Raw genomic sequence first — 22,807 nt, forward strand, 5'->3', positions numbered from 1 at the left:
CCTACAGATTGGGAAAGAATCTTCACTAACCCTTTATCTGACAGAGGACTAATATCCAGTATATACAAAGAACTAAAAAAGCTGAAAAGCAGCAAACCAAGTAATCCAATTAAAAAATGGGGAACAGAGCTAAACAGAGAATTCTTGACAGAGGAATATCAAATGGCAGAGAAACACTTAAAGAAATGCTCAACCTCATTATCCATCAGGGAAATGCAAATCAAAACGACCCTGAGATATCACCTTACACCATCAGAATGGCCAAGATGAAAAACTCAAGTGACAACATATGTTGGAGAGGGTGTGGAGAAAGGGGAACCCTCCTCCACTGCTGGTGGGAATGTAAACTGGTACAACCACTCTGGAAATCTATCTGGTGCTTTCTAAGACAGGAATAGTGCTTCCTCAAGACCCAGCTATACCACTGCTAGGTATATACCCAAAGTTTGCTCAAGCACACAAAAGGGATACTTGCTCAACCATGTTTGTAGCAGCTTTATTTGTAATAGCCAAAACCTGGAAACAACCCAGATGTCCATCAACGGAGGAATGGGTACAGAAATTGTGGTATTTTTACACAATGGAATACTACTCAGCAATCAAAAAGGAGGAAATCATGAAATTTGCAGGCAAATGGTGGGATCTAGAAAAGATCATTCTGAATGAAATATCCCAGAAGGAGAAAGACAAACATGGGATATACTCACTTATATAGACCTATAAGATATGATAAACATAATGAAATCTATACACCTAAAAAAGATAATGAATTGAGCGGACATGGGGTAAGATGATCAATCCTCATTTAGAAAGACAGATGGGATGTGCATTGAACGTATGACAGGAGTCTACTGAGCGCATCTGAAAGACTCTAACTAGCAGTGTTTTCAAAGCAAAGACTCATGACCAAACCTTTGGCAGATTACAGGGAATCATAAGAAAGAAGGGGAGTTAATCTGATGGGGAAAGGATAGGAGCTCCACAAGGACCAAATATATCTGGGCACAGGGTCTTTTCTGAGACTGACATTCAACAAGGACCAAGTATGGATATAACCTAGAACCTCCGCTCAGATGTAGCCTGTGGTACCTCAGTAACCAATTGGTTTCCCAAAGTGAGGGGAACAAGGACTTTTTGTAACAGGAACTCAATAACTGGCTCTTTGACCTCCCCAACCCCCAAGAGAGGAGCAGTCCTGTTAGGGCACAGAGGAGGGCTTTGCAGCCAGTCCTGAAGATACCTGATAAAACATGATCGGATCAATGGGGAAGAGGTCCCCCCCATCAGTGGACTTGGAAAGGGGCATGGTGGAGATGAGGGTGGAAGGGTAGGGCTGGGAGGGAATGAGGGAGCGGGACAAGGCTGGGATACAGAGTTAATAAAATGTAACTGATAAGAAAAAAATAAAATTAAAAAAAAAAAGAAATACTCAATGTCCTTAGTCATCAGGGAATGCAAATCAAAACAACCCTGAGATTTCACTTTACACCCATCAGAATGGCTAAGATCAAAAACTCAAGTATTAATACATGTGGAGAGGATGTGGAGAACGGGGAACCCCCAATGGGAATGTAAACTTGTATAACCACTTTGAAAATCAATCTGGTGCTTTCTCAGACAATTAGGAATAGTGCTACCTCAAGATCCAGCTATACCACTCCCAGGCATATATCCAAAATATGTGCAAGTACACAACAGGGACATGTGCTCAACTATGTTTGTAGCAGCCTTATTTGTAGTAGACAGAAGCTGAAAACAGCCCAGATACCCCACAGTGGAAGAATGGATACAGAAATTGTGGTACATCTACACAAAGGAATATTACTTAGCAATAAAAAACAAGGAAATAATGAAATTTGCAGATAAATGGTGGGGACTGGGAAAGATCATCCTAAGAACATTTTAATATAAAGATTAAGTTATGATTTGTAGTTTGGAGGATCTTTGTTCTTGATTTACTTTTAAAATTGTCCTGTTCTCTGGATTTCTTATAAATGTTGAATTAAAAAGCCTTTTCAAATTGATGTGTAATTCCTGGGCAAGCCTATAGGAAGTAAGAGTGTTCATTCATTGATGTGTTATGGTGTCAACGTTACATGTAAAGTTGTTGATAACAGATCTACTAATTACTTGGAGTTATGCATCTCACTGATTTTTTAAAAAGTTGTGAACCAAATACTGTAATATAAAAATCTTTATCAATCCTACAAAATATTTGTGTGGTTGCTGAGCAATCCCATTACTGTAGGATCTATTTTTTTTTTTAAACATACTACATCTATACACCTAAAGAAGCTAATCAAGGAGGACCCAGGGTAAGATGATCAATCCTCAATTAGAAAGACAAATGGGATAGACATTGGAAGTAGGAAAAAACAAGAAACAGTACAGGAGCCTATCATAGAGGACATCTGAAAGACTCTACCTAGCAATATATCAAGCAGATGCTGAGACGCATAACCAAACCTTGCACAGAATGCAGGGAATGAAAAAAGGAGGAGATAGTAAGACCTAGGGAGGACAGGAGCTTCACAAGGACCAAATATATCAGGGCACAGGGGTCTTTTCTGAGACTGATTCTCCATCCAAGGTCCATGTATGGATATAACCTAGAACCCCTGCTCAGACGTAGCCTCTGGCAGCCCAGTATCCAAGTGGTACCCTAGTAAGGGGAACAGGGACTGTCTCTGACATGAACTCAATGGCTGGCTCTTTTACCTCCCCACCCCCCTCAAGGAAGGAACAGCCTTGCTAAAGCCATAGAGGAGGACATTACAGCCAGTCCTGATGAGACCTGATAAGTTAGGGTCAGATGGAAGGAGAGAAGGACCTCCCCTATCAGTGGTGTTAGAGAAGAGCAGGGAGGAGATGAGGAGGAAGGGTGGGATTGGGAGGTAATGAAGGAGGGAGGGGGCTACAGCTGGGATACAAAGTAAATAAACTGTAATTAATATAAAAATAAAATTAAAATTAAAAAATTAAGAAGAAAAGAATCTTTTTTTCTTGCCATTTTTCAAGAGAACCATAAACTCTACTTTTTTCATTAATTTTTGTCCGTTATGTCAAAGAACTTGACATTTGTTCTCATGTCAATGTTTCTCCTATCTCTGTTGTTACCTGAGTTCTTTATACATTTCACAGAAATTTAAACCAAAAATAATCTAACAGTATTTTTTATAATATAAAATGTTGTAACCTATGGAATTTGAAGTCAATTTTGTCAAATAGAAATTTTTGGAAATTCTATTTTCTGGATTCTTTTAAACATGATTTTGATTTTTTTGCCATGGACTTTACTTTGAAAAGTTGGGCGATGATGCAATATTCTTTTCTTCATAGATTCATTTTTTCTATATTTCAAAAGATTTTGTTTTCTTTCTTTTTTTCTATTTTAATCTTGAGATTCTGTTATGAGCTCATTTTCTGATTTTTTTCTATTATTTTGAATCCTATTTTGAATTCTGAACCATTCTAAGACTTGTCTATTATTTCTGGTGTTCATTTTTGTTTTGTGTCTTCTTAAGGCAAAAACTGTCTATATCACAGTATCGTACCATAAAAACATTTTAATGACTATTGTATGAGTGAGTGCTTATGGCTTGGGGTAATGTTGCAAGCATTATCATATAAAAACTTAAAATATCTCAGTCCTTAGAGACTATAAAACTAATGATCTGGTGGAAGCTATATCAGCACTAGATACTGATGCTAAAAGTAACATGTGAGCAATTTAACAAAAGCAGTTCAGAACATGAATTAATATATACTCCTGAGATAATATGTTGTGTATTGTGCAACTTTAAATATGTGTGTGAATAAAATCATTCCCCAAATTTGTTAAGTACAGATCTGTCATCTATATCTGTGACATTTTATATGTTCAAATTTACCAACATCAAAGTTATTTGATTTTTTTTGTCATTGATGAAAGGGATGTGAGAATATTTTCTTTGTAGCCATAATTTCTTTATAATTTTAATTACCTTTATTATTTTCCATAGATTCTTTATGGATAAAAATATGTCTGGGCAGTGACCCTCTTTCCTAAAACATGAAACACAATAACAAAGTTTAGTGCCATTAATCTATTACATGTGAATATCTATGTTGAACACAGTATGTTTAAGTATGTATTTTTGTTATTAAAGTTGTCTTGCTCCCATATGACCATTATTATGTCATGTTGGTTTTGCTTATTTGTTTTTCCTGTAGACCCACCAGGCACATGCTATTCACACCTTTTCATAGAATTATCATCATTTCAGACTGCTTTTGAAATAGTCTCTGTCACTATTACCATTAATTCCCAAGTTCTGCAGATATTTATTATATAAATTTAGGTTGAATTTCTTCAAGTTTTTTTTTTAATCACTTTTAACAGGAGTTGATTATCCAAAGAAAGCTGTTTTTTTTTTTTCTACAGGGAAAACTGTAATTTTTACAATGGTATTGGAGTTCACACAGTACTATCGCTCAATTTTAATTGTTTTAAATGCTCTAATACATAATTTTCTGAAATCCAGGGGAGTAATTTTGGTGCACTAATTTATTCTTGCATATTTTGGATTAATTATTTTACCTTAAGGTATATTCATGAGATATTTAATTTATTATTCACTATTTTTTATTCTGGACATATGAGGGAAAAACTATTTTTAATTTGGCCTAACTAGTTACTTTTATTGAATTCTTGAGTCATTGTATGTGTTGATTTTGCTGTTACTATTCTTTCTTTAACTAATTGACTTCATCCAGTGTGTGAGCATAAGTGCATGTAAAATCTGATTTTTCAAATGCATGTTTTAGTTTTTCAGTAATTTTTGAATTAATTTGTAATTTTATTACATTATGATTAATGAAAAATGTGTACATTAGCTCTCAATTCCTTGTTCATTGTTACTTTTTGACAATATTTTTTTGATTTTTATTTTTTATATCAATTACAATTTATTCACTTTGTATCCCAGATGTAGCCCCTCCCTCATTCCACCCAAGCCCATCCTCCATCCCTCATCTCCTCCCATGCCCCTCTCCAAGTCCACTGATAGGGGAGGTCCTCTGACCCTAGCCTATCAGGTCTCATCAGGGCTTGCTGCAATGTCTTCTTCCCTGGCAAGGCTGCTCCCCTTTCAAGGGGAGGTTATCAAAGGGCCAGCCACTGAGTTCATATCAGAGACAGTCTGTGTTCCCCTTACTACAATCTTTTTTATTATAGTACTAACTTGTATTAAAAGTTTGTGTTTTAAGGAGTGGTGTGTTTGCAGTGTAATTTGTCATACAGTGATGACTCAAACATATTATGGATATAAAGAATCACAGACCAATCTGTCTAAGCCAGAGCCGAAGATCAGAATATCATTAATTGCTGAGTACATTCTAATGTAACACAGTTTGCTTAATCAACCTCTTTTTAAAAGCAACTCAAAGATCAAAATAGCCATTTTTAGAACTACTAAAGCGTTGTCACATGGTCATGGTTGCAGTAGCTGAAAAAACAGATGCTCATGTCAGCATTGTTTAGAATTAACAGAATAACAAGTTTGTACTTGCTAGCACTCGAAAGCACTGTCTCCTACACAGCACTATTTGCTATTACATCAGTTTGCTCTTTTGATTCTTCCCTCAACATAATAGAATGCTTTCTTTGTTAATTTGTACAAAATTAAAATAACGAAGAATGCAAATATTACCTAGGAAAATAAAACTAAGATTGTTGTATGGCTGCTAAACTGTTGTTGCTAATATGCGGGCAAGCACAGAGGAATACATCTGTAACGACTATACTTGAAGAAAATAGAAAATTGGGATGAATTGAGGTTTATTTTAATGATAATATCTTAGGTTAAATATGTTAGATGAAATTTTGTGGGAATAGTTTATAAATTATTGAATAACATTTGTCTATATAATTTTATTGTCTATAGTAAAATACAGAGAATAGTATGGATTCATAAAATATTACATCAAAAATTATAAAATTTGTGCTATGAGTTTGTGTTGTAGTGATTTTATGTTATTAAAAAAAGAAAAACTTTTAAAAAATAGCCCTCATGTACAGCATGACAAATATGTGAAATTGGTTTTTATCTTTGTTTGGCTCTTTGTCGTATTCCTCCACGCTCTGCTGAGGAAATAGTTATCATTCCCTAGGCTTGTGTCTGGATCTTGACGACAGTGCATACAACGTAAAATCAAAAGCATTCTTGGCTATAGATCAACACTATACAAAAGAAACCCAATGTTTAAAACTTTCTACTTTTTTCATCATTCAGATATCCATGTACTGCTGAGGAATTAGTTTTTTATTCGTACCCAAGTAGGAGTCAATCAATAAAAATGCTGCTCCTGGTCAATTTCTGTCTGCATAATGTAGTTTGTGCTGTGATGCCTTTGGTGGGAAATGTGCTACTGCCTCTGGGTACCGTGATGAGGTCTGTAAGTCAAATCTGAGCTATGACAATTTGAATTCCATCATGTGAGCATCTGTGATCTCTCACCCCAAAGCTGGTGTGCGCAGCTAAGCTAGGAGACCCACAGTTACCCTGGGGTCCCCCCTTACAGCTACATCTGTTGGCTGTATTTGTAATTTGATCACATTGGGAACTATATGTCATCACAAAAGTTTCTTTTTATATTTAATAGGTATATATTGCATTCTATTGTTCATGAAAATTTTAATTAACTATTATGATTATCAAAAACACATACTTCTTTAAGATAGCCATTCGAGTTTCTGACCTCAAATTATCTATTTGGAAATTTCACATAAATAGTGAAAGCTACTTCACATTCATCTTGTCAAATCTGAGCACACAATCGACCGCAAGCCATCAATACTGTTAGTCAAACCAGAGGCATTTATCAACTTAAAAAAATATTTCTATAACCTAATTTCTATATGCTTCACTAGAATGTAATGTACAAAGGACAAAAGGTACAGAGTAGCTTGGTACTATGTAGATTTCTGGGTTAGCTGTTCTATAAACAATTAAAGAATATTAATAGACAAACTTTACAGCCAGATACTTTTATGTCAAATACTGGCTCTGAAATTTATCAATCAGGTAAATGAACATTCCCTACCAATTTGCTGGTGTCTAAAATAGATAAATATCTATGCATGACACTTTAGTAACAAATTAAATAACACAGTAAGTGTGTGGTTTCTGGTGAGCACTCAATATATCTTGGACATTATATGAAAAAATTCATAAAAGCAAGGGACTCTGTGTTATTGTTCTTTATTTTGTATCCATGATGTGACTGTTTAAACTATTGAAAAAATCTTGAATTGACATTAATTTTTTTCAGTGAAAGCATGATATATTAAGGATATGATCTTTATGGCCTTTTATTTTACTTTTTCGTTATAATAAGAATTAAACCCAGGGTCTCATACATGGTGGAAAAATGCACTATCAGTAACATGCTCAGCCACTGTAATTTTTCAAACAAGGTTGTTTTATGCTATGTATGTACACTCTTTTTGCATGTGTGTGTGTGCAATGTATGTATGCATGCATGCAAATGTGTATGTTTGTATGACTATGGACTCATATGAATATGTAGATATGCATGCAGAAGTATGTGTTTGTGTGTTGAGGTCAGAAGTGGATGTCAATGTGTACTTTGTTTGCGAACTATTTTATATATCGAGTTACAGTCAATACCTTGAACACAGACTTCACTGATTTGGCTACCGTAACTAACCAGTTTACTCTGGGGATTCCTCGTCTCCACCTCTTAACCACTGGGATTATATGTGGGCTATCACGCACGCCCAACATTTAAGTTGGTGCTGTGGATTTGAACTGTGGTCTGTAAGCTTGTACAGCAGAAACTTCACCCACTGATCCATGTCCCCAGCCTGTATCCTCGAGCTTTTGATCTTCTGCTTGTTTCTGCTTCTTGAATGCTGAGATTATAAGGTTGGACCAGAAGCCTGGCTAAGAATTCTCCCTTTTAGACACTGGAAGAAAAGATGCCCATGCATTAACTTGGAAAGCTACTTGTAGATATGTCGTTTGTAAGCACTTCATGTTAAGCTGGCATTTCGTCTTAGATATGTTTTGGCTGCCAGGACAGAGCAATGTGAACAGAGTGCTTACTGATTATAAAATAATATACATTAACTACATGGAGATAGTACTTATTTAAGGCAGAAATGGTCTAGAATCCTGGGTGACACATTGACTGAAAGACGATTCACAAGTCGTTATTCAACCATATTTGGATCAAACTGTTTTCAATTCTATGTCACATGTCAGCTGATATTAAATTAACTTCCCTGTGATTATAATGTGTTAAGGATACTTCTAAGAAGTTATCTAAAGTAAATGAAAAGGGAGCTAGATAGTTAACTTGTAAAAATTTCTACAACGCATGATATACTACCCGAACAAATTTTATGTTAGTTTGTTCACATTTAAAACAGATACTAAATTAAATTTTTAAAGAGATTTTTAGGTATATGTCTAAATTATGAATATTTATAAATATACATAGGACTATTTATCCTAAGTGGAACTGTTTTTCATTTAATATATGGATAATATTTTTTTAAAAATACACTTATTTTAAGTTCTATCTAAGCATATGAAATAAAATAAAATGACCACAGATATTACATATAAAATATAACCCTGAATAATTAGACTAGTAAAATATAAAATCTATGGGTACCTTGAGCCATAAACTCATATTTTTATATTCATGGAACATTCAAGAAGCCAAGTAGCATAAGGCAGATATGCATCAAAAGGGGGAGAATTGCATGCTGTATTGACAAAAGCAAGCAAATGAGCTTTCTAGAGGCAGACCACTCATTTTTGCACAGCAGATGAATGGGTGTACCCCTGGTTTAGGCAAAGCCTCAAGCATTTCGCCTCAAGACTGCTTATTGTTGCCATATTGCCTTCCTGTGCTGGTGTCATATGCCTGGCATAAGGAAGTTGAGCATGAATAGACCCTCTCTGCCAACTGCATAATATTATTCCTCCGTAGGTGCTATTCTTGGTCGGACAGATTTCCAACATATGATTTTCTAATTTCTGACAATGATCCCTGAATTGATTCAAGGATTTTTAAAATACTCCTGCAGCATAGCAAAAACTGCTAGGAGTTCTGTGAGCCTCCACATGCCAAGAACTTGATTTATACCAAGAAGGAAAACAAGATGAAACAAATTAATGATCGAGGAAATACATTCATTCTGGTTTACTCCAAGATAAGGCACAGGTGTACACAATGATAAGAAAGACCATATGAATATAGAAACAAAGAATAAATGGTTATCTATACAGGACAGGACAGACACCTGATTCTTAGAAAAGCGTTAACATAAAAATCTCTTGCATTGGACACATAATGTACATTTGAAATAAAAACAAAATCTTCTGCTTTAAACTCATAATGAGCATATAGATAAAACCACTGCTTCAAACTCATAATAATCGAAAGTATCTAGTTAGATATAGCTGTAATAAAAGAACGTAGAATCAATAGTCCTAATGTAATCCCTTTTTATATAAAGACCGTATCTACTTTTGAATGAGGTAATTTTTCTGAGGTAGTATAAAAACCCGAGACAGAATTAAACATTAGTTGAAGCCTGCTGCAGCTTGCTTCATGTATATATTGTATATGTCAGATTGTCTGTCTGTATGTTTGTATGTCTGATTATCTATGTTTTCATGTATTCTTATGAATGATCTGTGGGAGCTCTGTGTCTGTGTGTGTGCACGTATGACTGTATAATTTTCTCTTTCTTTCTTCTCATCGTGACCAGTGGCCCCAAACAGCAAGGCTACCAGCCTGAAAGTTTAAAAGTTAAAGTATAGATAGAGTTTATCCCTGTGAGTAGCGACCCCAAATAGCAAGGCTATCAGCCTGAAATATAGATAAGAGAGAGTATCTTGTCGCAATCAGTGGCCCCAAAAAGCAAGGCTAACAGCTTGAAAGCTTAATAGTTAAAGTACAGCAGCCAGGGCTCTTAGCCTGACAGAAATAAGATAGACACCAGAAGCCCTGAAAGAGAGGGAACAGGATGGAAGCCTACTATATCCAAACAGTCTCAGAAAGGCTCCATCCAACAGATGGCGCAGATGCCAAGACTCACAGCCAGAGTTTGGGCAGAGTGCAAGAAATCTTAGAAAGAAGAGGGGATAGAAGGACCCAGAGCGGACAGGAGCTCCACAAGGAGACCAACAAAGCCAAAAAGTCTGGGCCTGGGGGTACTGTGGAGACTGATGCACCAACCAAAGACCATGCATAGAGAGGACCTAGACCCCCACCTTAAATGTAGCCTATAGGCAGCCCAGTCTCTATGTGGACACGAGAGTAAGGGGAATAGGGGTTGCCTCTGTCACAGACTCAATTGTCTGCTCTTTGAATACTTGTCCCTGGCGATGTAGTCTTGGTAGACCACAGAGGAAGATGGTCCAGGCAGTCCTGATGAGACTTGATAAGCTATGGCCAGATGGCAGGGAAGGGGGATTCCTTCTTTCAGTGGATTAGGGGAAGAGAATAGGGGGAAGACAGATGAAGGGTGGGACTGAAAGAGATGAGGGAGGGGGCTACAATTGAAATATAAAATAAATAAACTGTAAAAAAAAATTTAAAAAAGAGTTAAGAAAGTTCAGAATTCAGTGACCAGAGACCTCAAATAGCCTGAGAAGACCTAGAGCAAAAATAAAAATAAATAAAAGTCTTTGGACACTCTTTTTCACTGACTTTTCTGTTCTACCTCAGCAACCTCTGAACCCTGTGAATGCAAAAGCTTGCTTTTTACATATCAATTCTTCCTTTTCTGAGATTCTTTTACACTATTGGAAAAGAACTAACTCACTAAAATGAAGATTTCAAAGGAAAGATGATTCCAGTGCAGAAATATTGAAAACACTTGCTAAATATTAAAAGTAATTATTGATAGTTCAGGATTGAGGAAGTCATAGACAAATTATAAGGAAGGTGACCAAATCAGTAAAAATGTCATTTTTCTCATGAACTTGGGACAGGTGCCAAAATGCAGAATGGAGATTAATTGTGAGATGAAAATTCCTGATTAACTCTGCTTTTATATTTAAGGATAGCTATTTAACTCACAAGGGCAGAACCATTAATATTGAGATAGCTAATTTACATACACAATGAATTTGTATTTTTCTAAATGAATCAATAAATAATGTGGAAGAAGTAATAAAGCCCATGCATCTAGCATTCAGGAGCCTGTTATACCAACACTGATTTGGCAGGTGTTAACACTGAAAATACAGTTCAAATCAATAAATATTTTTTATCCTATTTTTCTTTTGTCTCAAACAGGAACTATCTAGGCCCACTTAACACTATGCAACAAGACATGGAAACACAAAAGAAAACAACTGATGTTGGTGAAAGACCCCCGAAGGTTGTCTTCCGTCAGGGAGACCCCGTACCCAAAGATCAACGAGTCCAGTTGTTCGGATGCAACCAGCAAGAGGCTTTATTTTGATACACGGGTACCCGGGGTGACAAAGTCTCTTGGAAGACTTGCGCGCCTCTCGGTTGGGGTGACAGGTTTTTATAGGGCTCGGGAGCAGGAAGTGCGGTTACAGAAGCGAGAAGCATAGTTACAGGGGTCTGATTGGGTGGTTTGAACAAAGCCGTAGTTAAGTCACGTACCCAGAACAGGGAAGGCGGGAAGGCAGATTGTGCGCCGAGTCCCGTACCCAGAACCGGGAAGGCGGGAAAGAATGCAGCGAGGTAGCTCTCCCCTCAGGGAACTTACTGCTATACCGCGCCTACTCTACATAGTATTAACAATCGCTGCTTATCTTTTGGTCTCTCAGTTGGAAGAAGCGAAAAACCCCAAACCCATCTCAGTGGTATTCTTCTGAGGATTTGTAAATGGCTTTCTAGTGAGACAAAATGCAGCCACATTATTTATCATTTGATAAAATTTCTGCTTAAGAGATACCCAGACAGGCGAGAAACCATCACACTGGCCACAAAACAATTATCCATTGGCACTTCTTGAAACCTGGAAAGACAGGCTATGTTCAGGCTCACCATGGCATGTTCAGGGAGCAGTGTGAGGTAGAGGGGAGAGGTCTAAATCAACAGCGTTCCTCTGTTTACTTCCTGATTCGCCCATAAATGAGAAAGTACATGGCACCCCAGCTTTAAGCTATTCCAGCTGCAATGCTTTCCCTGGTCATGGCCCAATATAAATTTTTCCTTGTTTCAGTTGGTTTTCTTCCTTTTCTTTTTTCTTTTTAATTCTTTATTAATTACACTTTATTCACTTTGTATCACCCCTGTGGTTCCCTCCCTCCAGTCCCAATCCCTCCCTTCCTCCACCCTCTGCATGCATGCCCCTCCCCAAGTCCACTGATAAGGGAGGTCTTCTTTTCTTTCCTTTTGATCCTAGTCAAATAGGTCTTATCAGGAGTGGCTGCATTGTCTTTTTCTGTGGCTTAGTAATGCTGCTTCCCCCTCAGGGGGAGGTAATTAAAGAGCAGGCCAATCACTTCATGTCAGAGAGAGTCACTGTTCCTATTACAATAGAACCCACTTGGATACTGAATTGCCATGGGCTACATCTGTGCAGGGGTCTTAGGTTATCTCCATGCATAGCCCTTGGTTGGAGTATCAGACTCAGGAAAGACCCCTGTGCTCAGATTTTTTGGTTCTGTTGCTCTCCTTGTGGAGTTCCTGTCCTCTCCAGATCTTACTGTTTCCCACTTCTTTCCTAAGATTCCCTGCACTCTGCCCAAACGTTGCTCATAAGTCTCAGAATCTGCATCGAAAGTCTGCAGGGCAGAGCCTTTCAGAGGTCCTCTGTGTCAGGCTCCTGACTTGTTCCCTCGTTTCTTCTTCTTCTGATGTCCAGCCTCTTTGCCTTTCTGGATAGGAATTGAGCATTTTAGTAAGAGTCCTCCCTCTTGATCAGTTTCTTTAGGTGTACTAAAGATTTTAGTAGGTTTGTCCTATATTATATGTCTATATGAGTGAATATATACCATGTGCATCTTTCTGCTTCTGGGATAGCTCACTTAGGATGATCTTTTCCAGATCCCACCATTTACCTGCAAACTTAATGATTTCCTTGTTTTTGATTGCTAAGTAATATTCCATTGTGTAGATGTACCACAATTTCTTTATTCATTCCTCCACTGAGGGGCATCTGGGCTGTTTCCAGCTTCTGGCTATTACAAATAAGGCTGCTACAAACATGGTTAAGCAAATGTCTTTATTGTGTACTTGAGCCTCTTTTGGGTATATGCCTAGGAGTGGTATAGCTGGATCTTGAGGAAGCACTGTTTCTAGTTGTCTGAGGAAGCGCCAGATTGCTTTCCAGAGTGGTTGTGCAAGTTTACATTCCCACCAGCAGTGGAGGAGGGTTCCCCTTTCTCCACAACCTCTCCAGCATGTGTTGTCCCTTGAGTTTTTTATCTTAGCCATTCTGATGGGTGTAAGGTGAAATCTTAGGGTCATTTTGATTTGCATTTTCCTTATAACTAAGGATGTTGAGCATTTCTTTAAGTGTTTCTCTGCCATTTGATATTCCTCTATTGAGAATTCTCTGTTTAGCTCTGTTGGATTACTTGATTTGTTGCTGTTTAACTTCTTGAGTTCTTTATATATACTGAATATCAGTTGGTTTTACTTGAGGTATTTTCTCATACTATCATGAAAAAGTGTTGGTATGTGTTGGTAATGTTCTTGTGGAATGTATACAATTTACCCTTTTCATTCAAATGCTGATTTCTCTACCCGACTGGCTGGTTTTAATTAGACATTGCATTGTGATGCTTATTCTAAACATCACCTGTCTCAAGTTTGTGTAAACATGCCACCATTTGTTCTCTGTATTGGCAATAAAAGCAACCAGCCAAATCTGAGCAATGGAGAGAATAGAGTGGAACATCCTGCTCTAACCCTGGGAGGAGTATGAAGCAAGTTGGGGGAGGTATCTAGAGGAGAGGACCTGGAAACACCAGGAGAGATGAACCAGACCTAAGATATAACTAAAAAGCAAGTATAATGTGGGAAATCTGAATGGGAAGAAGGTATGTGAGCTCGGAGGTTTAAGATGGAGTAATTATTTGCCCAGCATTGTGCTCAAGGTTAATCAAATTAATCTTAGTCTCTGTGTGGTGATTTGGGTATAAAGCTGGTTTAAGAATAACTGTTGCAAAGCGAAAGATTTGAAAGCAGGGGTCTTTCCAGAGATTCATACTCCAAACAAGTACCAGGCATGGAGATAACCTAGAACCCTTGCACAGATGAAGCCCATGGCAGTTCAGTGTCCAAGTGGATTCCACAGTAATGGAAAATGTTATGGATACATGAACATCGAAGACTGACCACTGATTCTGATAAAACAAAAAACAAAACAAAACAAAAATCTGTTAACATTAAAATAAATAACCTAAAGAACAATTGTAGATCAGGTGGTTGTGTCACAAATTAAATTCAGATAAAAAAGATTAGTGTTTTTGAATACTGATTTTAAAATAAAATAAATACGTAGAGCAACTTAATCAAAGTTGAGAAAGCAGTGATGGGAAATAAACAAGGATAGGAAATATACAGAATTCAGGAAAAAGCAAAGCAAAAACAACCAAACACAAAAGGCCTAATGAATGTGGGTTTTGAATTTACATTACATGGAAAAAAAGGAAAAAAGAATGAGGTAGAGAGGAAGACAAGTTAAAATAACTAGTAGTTAATAATGCTATTGATGGAAAAAAATATTATTCACCAAAAATAGTGTGTACAGATAAACAAATCAACCAAAGCAAATGTCTTGGCATTTGTGGTAATCTTTAAACATTATGAGAGAGGGAGAAGAGAGAAAGGGGGAAATAGGGATAAGAAAGGGAAAACAGTGAAGGAAAAAGAGGGAGAGGGGATGGGAAGGAAGGAGAGAGCTAGAGAAAGAACCAGAGAAGCAAGTTGCTGGGGATATTAAGTTCCATGTGGAAGGGAAGCAGATTATTGATTTCTCACTTGTCACAAGCAAGCCAGAGGGGAATGCAATGACAGATGCCTTAGCTATGCATTTTTAAAATAATAAGAGAAGATAAATGTTATTATGAATTTGTAAACTTCATACCAAAAAATTATGCGAATTTTTACAAATCACTCTTCTCAATTGTGTATACTATAAAACCAAAGATGACATTTCTAGAAGAACATACACTATTTTGCTCATAATGGGTGTGATTTGTAAGTAACAACACAAAAATTTGAAAGGAGATATATGAAAAAAAAAAAGATTTTCAAATGCTGTATAAAAGAGAGGCAACTTTCTTGTGTGAGTCAGAGGTGAGATGGTTGTAAGATAGAGGGAGACTAGAAAGTTGCCTTCTGGCCTCTTGCCTTCTGTCTAGCATCTGCTATTCTTTGTTAGTGGAGAAAGAGTATGTGGCCTTCTGTTTCACTATAAGACTAGGTTGAGAGAGCTCCTTTTAAAGAAGAGCTTCACCATGGAAAAAGGCCTTTGGTCTTAGTCTTCCAAGATTTGTTTTAAATGCATGATATAGATTAGTTTAGGAAAATCTCAGTCCAACACTTTTCTATTTCTTAGTTTTAGGTGTCTGAATTTGCTATCTTAAGACATTCTTCTCTCCTAGAATTTATCTTATAGAAGCTACCACCAGAAAATTATTATCTTGTCTTAAATGAAAGATAGCATCATAATCACCAGAATAGTTAGTACAATGATATTTTAGGCAAAAGAATGTAATGCTCATTGTAAAACAAAAGTAATATTTAATATTATTTCACTTAATACACATCATCTCAAATTTTATTAACCTTTTACTTTAAGTGTTTATTGTCTCAGACTGGCCTTGAACTCACAGTTCTCTTGCCACATCTTGGTATGCATCATTAAACCAGACTAAAATATTATAAAGGCAAAATTATGTAAGTTATTTATGAAAAATGCTATGCAATCAAGTTAGGTTACTCCTACTTTGTTAGCTGAAAAAGAACAAAGCCTTTCTTTGAATTTAATGTTAACATAGTGCTAGAGAAATTTATTTGCTTAATTTGATACATGGTCAAACTATTTTATTGCTAGGGGCTGTGAAAATTTCACTTCATCTCAGTTTTGTCAGAAGGAAGCATATGTATTCGGGAAAACAAAGCTGATCTCCCATTTTTATCTTTGCATGCTTGCTATGTGTCCCTTAGCCTGTGCCCTCACAAGGATCATTAACTTCAATTAAGTGGGGTTGGGTGAAAGGACTCATGACTTGAGACTAGACTGGGCAAGCCATGTAGTTGAGCTTATTAAGTGGTATCCCCAGGCAAATGCCACTTGCCATACTCTTTGTGCAATCAACCATTCATAGTATGTGACCTTGGGCAAGACTGAAAATCTGACTAGGCTTAAATTGATTTTTTTGAAAAACTTATTGTCTACGATAACACTAAAGCTTTTGGAGTCATAGATAAAACATTCCTAATATTTTTAGACTATTTAGTTTCACTAATATAGTTATTTATGTGAAATGATGTATGCACTGTGATTTTACTACATCAAAATAGCAATATTGCACACAATTTTCTTATTTGTCAAATATTGCAATTATCTTCTTAAAATAAAACCAATTTAAATTTTTGTTTCTTTGTATTTCACCCAAAACTATCCAAACTATCTAAGTAATAAACAGGCAGAAAGGTTGCTATGAGGTATATGTGTCTAATGACTCCTTGTCTTGTGTATTTGTATAGGTTTTATATTATATACAATGGAAGCCCTTTAATATGCACTGTTTCACTTAGTCATTGAAACAACTAGTTTAGTTAAGCATACAGTTCCCAAGATTTGAAATGACATAAACTATGCCTCAATAGGTTAAATAATAATCAACATTTTTCAATTAGTAACTAGTGGATCTAGTCGTTTATAATTTAATATAGTTTAAAAGCTGTGAGCCATGTAATTTCCTCTTACTACCCATTTAATTTTTCCTTAGTAATATAATTTTTGGTTTTACATGAATACAAAGATACCCAACTGATAGTTCAATTTTTAGGTGGTTAGGATCTGTTGTGTAGGACACCAACAAAAGTGTCATGTGCATCTTGAGTACAGCCAAGTATTGAATAATGGGCATTTTCTACTTTGACATATATTCTTCCTGCTACCTATAATATTAACATTATGACTACAGACTAATAAAATGTATCTATAATCATATGTCAAACATTGTAGAGTCCCTTTGGAGTCATAGATTCTTATGATTTTTGGATTTGTTATTGGATTTTGCATGAGGGCGAATAAAACTTTGTCTTATTTAATTTATTCTTATTTATTTTCAATCTCTGCAATTAACCCAACCTAGACTATAGATCAGACTTTATTTTTGGAAATTGTATTTTAAAAAAATAATTTTTCTTACAAACATTTTATAGAAATGGTGGTTTATTAATTTTATTTTATGTCTGCCTACTGCAGAATGAGAATTTAGCAGCTAGTTATACATATCAGCTAGTCATACATAGTTATAGCCAAATTATCTTTTCAACAGAACAATAATAATGCATGCAATGTTTAGAACTTAATTACAATCAGGATTCAACTCGTCTCTCTTTTGTTGCATAATGAAGATAGACATCATTATTGTTGATATATGACCTGCCAAAATTTGTAAACCTTAATTTATTTCAGAATGCTTAACTGATTCTAATTCTGCTGTGCCAGGATGCAAAGATCAGAACAATAGAAGTTTTAAGAATTTTAAGAGAAAATTACATAGGCTATTGAAATTACACAATTTGGAACCAAGCCAGAGCAGAAGCATTAACATCTGTGCAAAATCTCAAAACAACAGGAGCGCTCCCTCAAAGGTCTTCCTTTGAAATGCAACATGCAAGGTACTGTCAGACTTTGTGAGTCTTTGAAGATTGATATAGACGAACTCTGTAGTCTATCCGTCTTCACAGAATTACCATTAACATTTCTCAGGGAGAGAGAGAGATATGCATTATTGACAACATGATTTGAGAATCAGTATGTTAGAAAAAATATTAGTTTGGAACCAGATACACTTGGGTTTGATAGTCCGCTACCCTAATGGTAAACTATTTAACATGTATCTACCCAGAAAGGAAAATGACAATAAGCCCTCAGATTTGCTGTGAGGATTATGTGACTTAGAGGATTTGGAAATTGGAACATATGGACTGTCTTGAAGAATTGCTAGTGGCTAAACACACTACTTTTCTAATAAAAGGCTATATCTCTGAAGTATATGAAGGGAGTTGTTTTGACTTGGACTGCCTAAAAAATCAGAAAATTAAGTAGGAATTTGAGTACAGTTGATCTGAGATATGGTGCCACTAAGCAGATGTGAAGGAGTGTGGAAGTGAGACATAAAATGGGAGAACTGGTTCATTGTGTCAGTGTGTGGAAAGCCACTGTAGACACCGTGATGTGGCCTCCGTGGGGATAGGAGATGTGCCTCTAGCTGATCCCAGTCAGAACCATAAAGACTGAGATTCTGTTTGCTGCCTCCCTTCTGTAGCAGACTGCTACTCGCTCTTGGAGACACAAACTCTTTTGTTTTGGGTTGCAGTAAACAGACCAGGGATTTTTACAAGACTGGGGAACACTACGATACACACAGGGAGAGGCCAGCATTCAGAGCTCAGGAAGTGAGGCACTGGTGGTGTGTTCAAGAGTCAACACAGCTGCCTGTAAAGTTTGGTGCATCTAATGGATATGACCAGGGAACTTGGAGGTCTATAGTGAATGGTGTATGTGTGTGTGTGTGTGGGGGGGTGTATGCAAACATGTGTGTGTTGGAGGGTTTAGGTATTTGTTGCTATCAACAATTCAAAGCCAAAACATGATACACAGAAAAGGAGTAGGTCAACAGAAAATACCAGACTTTTCTGAATTTGATGCATTGTGTTAGCGGGATATGTTAACATTAGCATTTTTATTGTGTATTGTTTTCATCTTTCTGCATGATAAATAAGTATCTTTTTTATAAGGAGAACTGGATGCTCTAACACTTCTGTGAAAGACTTTCTCAATTTTTTAAATTAAATTTTTATTTTTTATATTAATTACAGTTTATTAACTCTGTATCCTAGCTGTAGCCCCCTCCCTCATTCCCTCCCAATCCCACCCTTCTTCCCTCATGTCCTCCCTGCCCTTCTCTAAGACCACTGATAGGGAAGGTCCTCCTCCCCTTCCATCTTACCCTAGTTTATCAGTTCTCCTCAGGACTGGTTGCAATGTCCTCCTCTGTGGCCTAGCAAGGTTGCTCCTCCCTCCGGTGTGGGGAGTCAAAGAGCCAGCCACTGAGTTCATGTCATAGATAGTCTTCGTTCCCCTTACTAGGACACCCACTTGGAAACTGAGCTGCCATGGGCTACGTCTGAGCAGGGATTCTAAGTTATATCCATACATGGTCCTTGGTTGGAGAATCAGTCTCAGAAAAGACCCCTGTGCCAAGATATATTTTGTCCTTGTGGAGAGCCCATCCTCTCCAGGTCTTACTAACTCCCCCTTCTTTCATATGATTCCCTGCACTCAGCCCAAGGTTTGGTTATGACTCTTAGCATCTGCTTTGATACACTGCAAGGTAAAGTTTTTCAGAGTCCTCTATGGTAGGCTTCTGTCCTGTTTCTTGTTTTCTCCTACTTCCAATGTCCATCCCATTTGTCTTTCTAAGTGAGGATTGATCATCTTACCCCGGGTCCTCCTTGTTGTTTAGCTTCTTTAGGTGTACAGATTTTTAGTATGTTTGTCCTATCTTGTAGGTCTAGTATCCACTTATAAATGAATATATACCATGTGTGTCTTTCTGCTTCTGTGATACCTCACTCAGGAAGATCTTTTCTAGATCCCAGCATTTGCCTGCAAGTTTCATGATTGCCTTGTTTATTGCTGAGTAGTATCCATTGTGTAAATGTACCAGACTTTCTCAAAATTTAAAGTCACTGTAAACTATTTCCTTTAGTAATTCAATAGTAAAACAAACAAACAAACAAACAAACTTCTGTGGTTTTAAAACAAAATACATCATAGACTTATCCTTCAAATTGTTTAGTACCTGTGGAATTCTGTTCTCTAAGGGAGGTTTTATTAGCAGTTGGGTCCTGTCTGGCTGAAGCAGGTCACTAGGTCGCTAAGTCTGGGCCTTTGAAAATTAGGCCTTTTTTCCTATCCCCTGGATCCTCTTATATTTTGTGACTACTAGTCTACCTTGCTGTGAATGGCCTTAATATGCCAGTTGTCATGAATTAAGCTTACTATACCACCTTTCCTTCCAGCATAAACTTAACCCCTAAGAGACCATGAACTAAAAATTAATCTTTCTTCCTTACATTCTCTGTCAGGAATTGTTCTCATTGTGATTCAGAAGTAACACAAAGCTAATATTTATATTCCTATCAAGAGTGTTAAAAAGAGCCATGTATCTAAGATGACATAGATTCACAAATGCTTTTTAACCAAAAAGAACCTGTGGACTATTGTTACTACCTTTTAGAAATAGGGTCTGAGAAGTGAAGAAGAAATTGCCACTGAAGAAAAGAGTGGCTTAAGCGTGTCTGTGTATTCAGCTCTAAGTTGGCTATTGGTGTTTATTAGTTACATTTTTTGTTTTATTACTTGTGTTCAACTTGCTTTAAAAAGAATCTAATTTACTAAAAAGGAAAAATCTCAAAAGAAAGGAGGAGGTCCTCCCTATCTGGGGACTAGGGAAAAGGCATAGAGGGAGAAGAGTAAAGGTGTTTGGATCTGGGAGGAGATGAGCGAGGGGGCTGCAGTGGGGAAACAAAGTGCATAAATTGTAATAAATAAATAAATGAATAAATAAATAAATAAATGTAACAACCTGCTATATCATTTGGAAGGTAAAAAAAATCACTAAAAAGAGAAAATGGGAATAAATATCCCACAATAACTAAATTAAAGGGATGTAGTTGATTTGGATCTTCCTATTATAAAATCTGTAATAAAATATTGACTTATAGATCACTCAGTAATCATGATCTTTCCATTTTTGTCTATTTAGGCTTTCTTGATGAGTACATATTTAAATTAAATGATTATTGAGTCAAACTTCCACACAAACTGGGATAGTTGTTTTTTTTTTTTTTTTTTTTTTTTTTTTTTTTTTTTTTTTAAATGGGCAAAGGTTCTACTAGAATAGCTTTAAAAAATGGAAAATACAAGTTACATTTGATCTGGTGTTTTGGATACGTTTTAACATCTGACAAACAACAGAAATTTATTTTTTTTAAATGACAGAGACATAAAGAACTGTTTTTGAAGAAGCAGCAGGTAAGCACCGTATTACCAATCTGGAGTCTCAGTTTAACCCAACAAGTGACGACATAGTGCCACACAGCTCTTTCTCTCTAATTCCAGGCAGAGGGCTCCGTACAAGAGGCTCCCTTCACACCACACTTGAATTTCTGGATGATGTTACTCTGGCAAGAATATGAAAAATTAAAAGCTCTCAGAGATAAGTAGTCGGGAAGAAAATGAGAGCGGGAGGTCAAGAAACCATTCTGTTCGTCCCGGCTTCTTCTTCAGCCCTTCACCTATACTTTTGCCCCTGCCTCAAGCACTCATCCAGTATTGGTAGCACCTTCCATTTTCAGCACTTCACACGCAGGGTTGTTTCGGTCTTAAACACACAGGCAGTATCAGCAGCATCTGACCCATTCCTCCATCGGATTTCAAGCCTCCTTCTCAGTGCTTGCCTGAATTACAGGAATTGCTCTCTGCTTAGTCTCTGAGCTTCCTCTTTTCCTTCCTTATAGAAGACTGTTCTCAATAGCCCAGCAAGAATACTGTTCTCACATGTGAGAGCACTGTTTCTTTCCTCTGATAAAACCCCCAGTTGCTACTCACTTTCCTTCTGTGAGAGCCAGAGTCCTTAGCTGTGCTGCACAATTCCTTTGATCGGAATCTCTGGCTGTCTCTCCTGTGGTCGTTCCTGGCAGTGACCTCCAGGTACATTGGCTTTGTTGCCAGAAACAGCCTTGCCCTCAAGCCTTTGCACAGCTGTTTTGCAGTGTAAGCAGTTTTCTTTTCTGTTAAAGTTCTTTTCACACTTTACCTCTATAATGTTCTGAGCAAGGTTTCTAAGTTTTTAATCATCTTTTCCCCGTCTTGATTATCTTAACTTGATTATTTATTATTTTGCATACATTTGTTTGAAGCACTGGGGGCTAACCCAGCGCCTGGCAAACACTAAGTGAGCACTTACTACCACTGTGCTACATTTCTGACATCATCTGTCCCTCCCTTCCCCGCTGTACAATTGAGAAAACAAACATGTACTTAACGTGATATTTGGTTTGTCTCACAAATTAAAAAACCTGTAACACTATGGTTACAATCAAGAAAATGAACATGTCATCAATAGTGATAGTTTTTTTTGTACCCCTATGATTCTCACTACCTTACTTACTTACAATGTGGCCATAAATCATAATGAATGTTTTTGAATTTTATAGATTAAAATATTTATTTTTGTTTTCTGTACATGATTTTTTTTACTGAACATATATAAATGTAACACATGTATTCAGGGAAAAAGAGGAGATGAGAAGACTGCATTTGATCCCTTCCAACTGGAGTTACAGAAGGTACTGAGTGGAACGCAGGTGCTGGAATCAAATCCTCGGAAAGAACATCCACTCTTCTTAACTGCTGAGACTTCCCTCCAGCCTCCTTTTGTAGAATTTTACATCAAAGGAAACAACATGTAAGATATTTTGGAGGGAGAAGAGTTTGTTCATAGCTGAGACTCTTTATGTATACGTCCTATTAGTTTTATTT

This window comes from Meriones unguiculatus, chromosome 3 (genome assembly GCF_030254825.1).
Source record: "Meriones unguiculatus strain TT.TT164.6M chromosome 3, Bangor_MerUng_6.1, whole genome shotgun sequence".
NCBI classification, from domain to species: Eukaryota; Metazoa; Chordata; class Mammalia; order Rodentia; family Muridae; genus Meriones; species Meriones unguiculatus.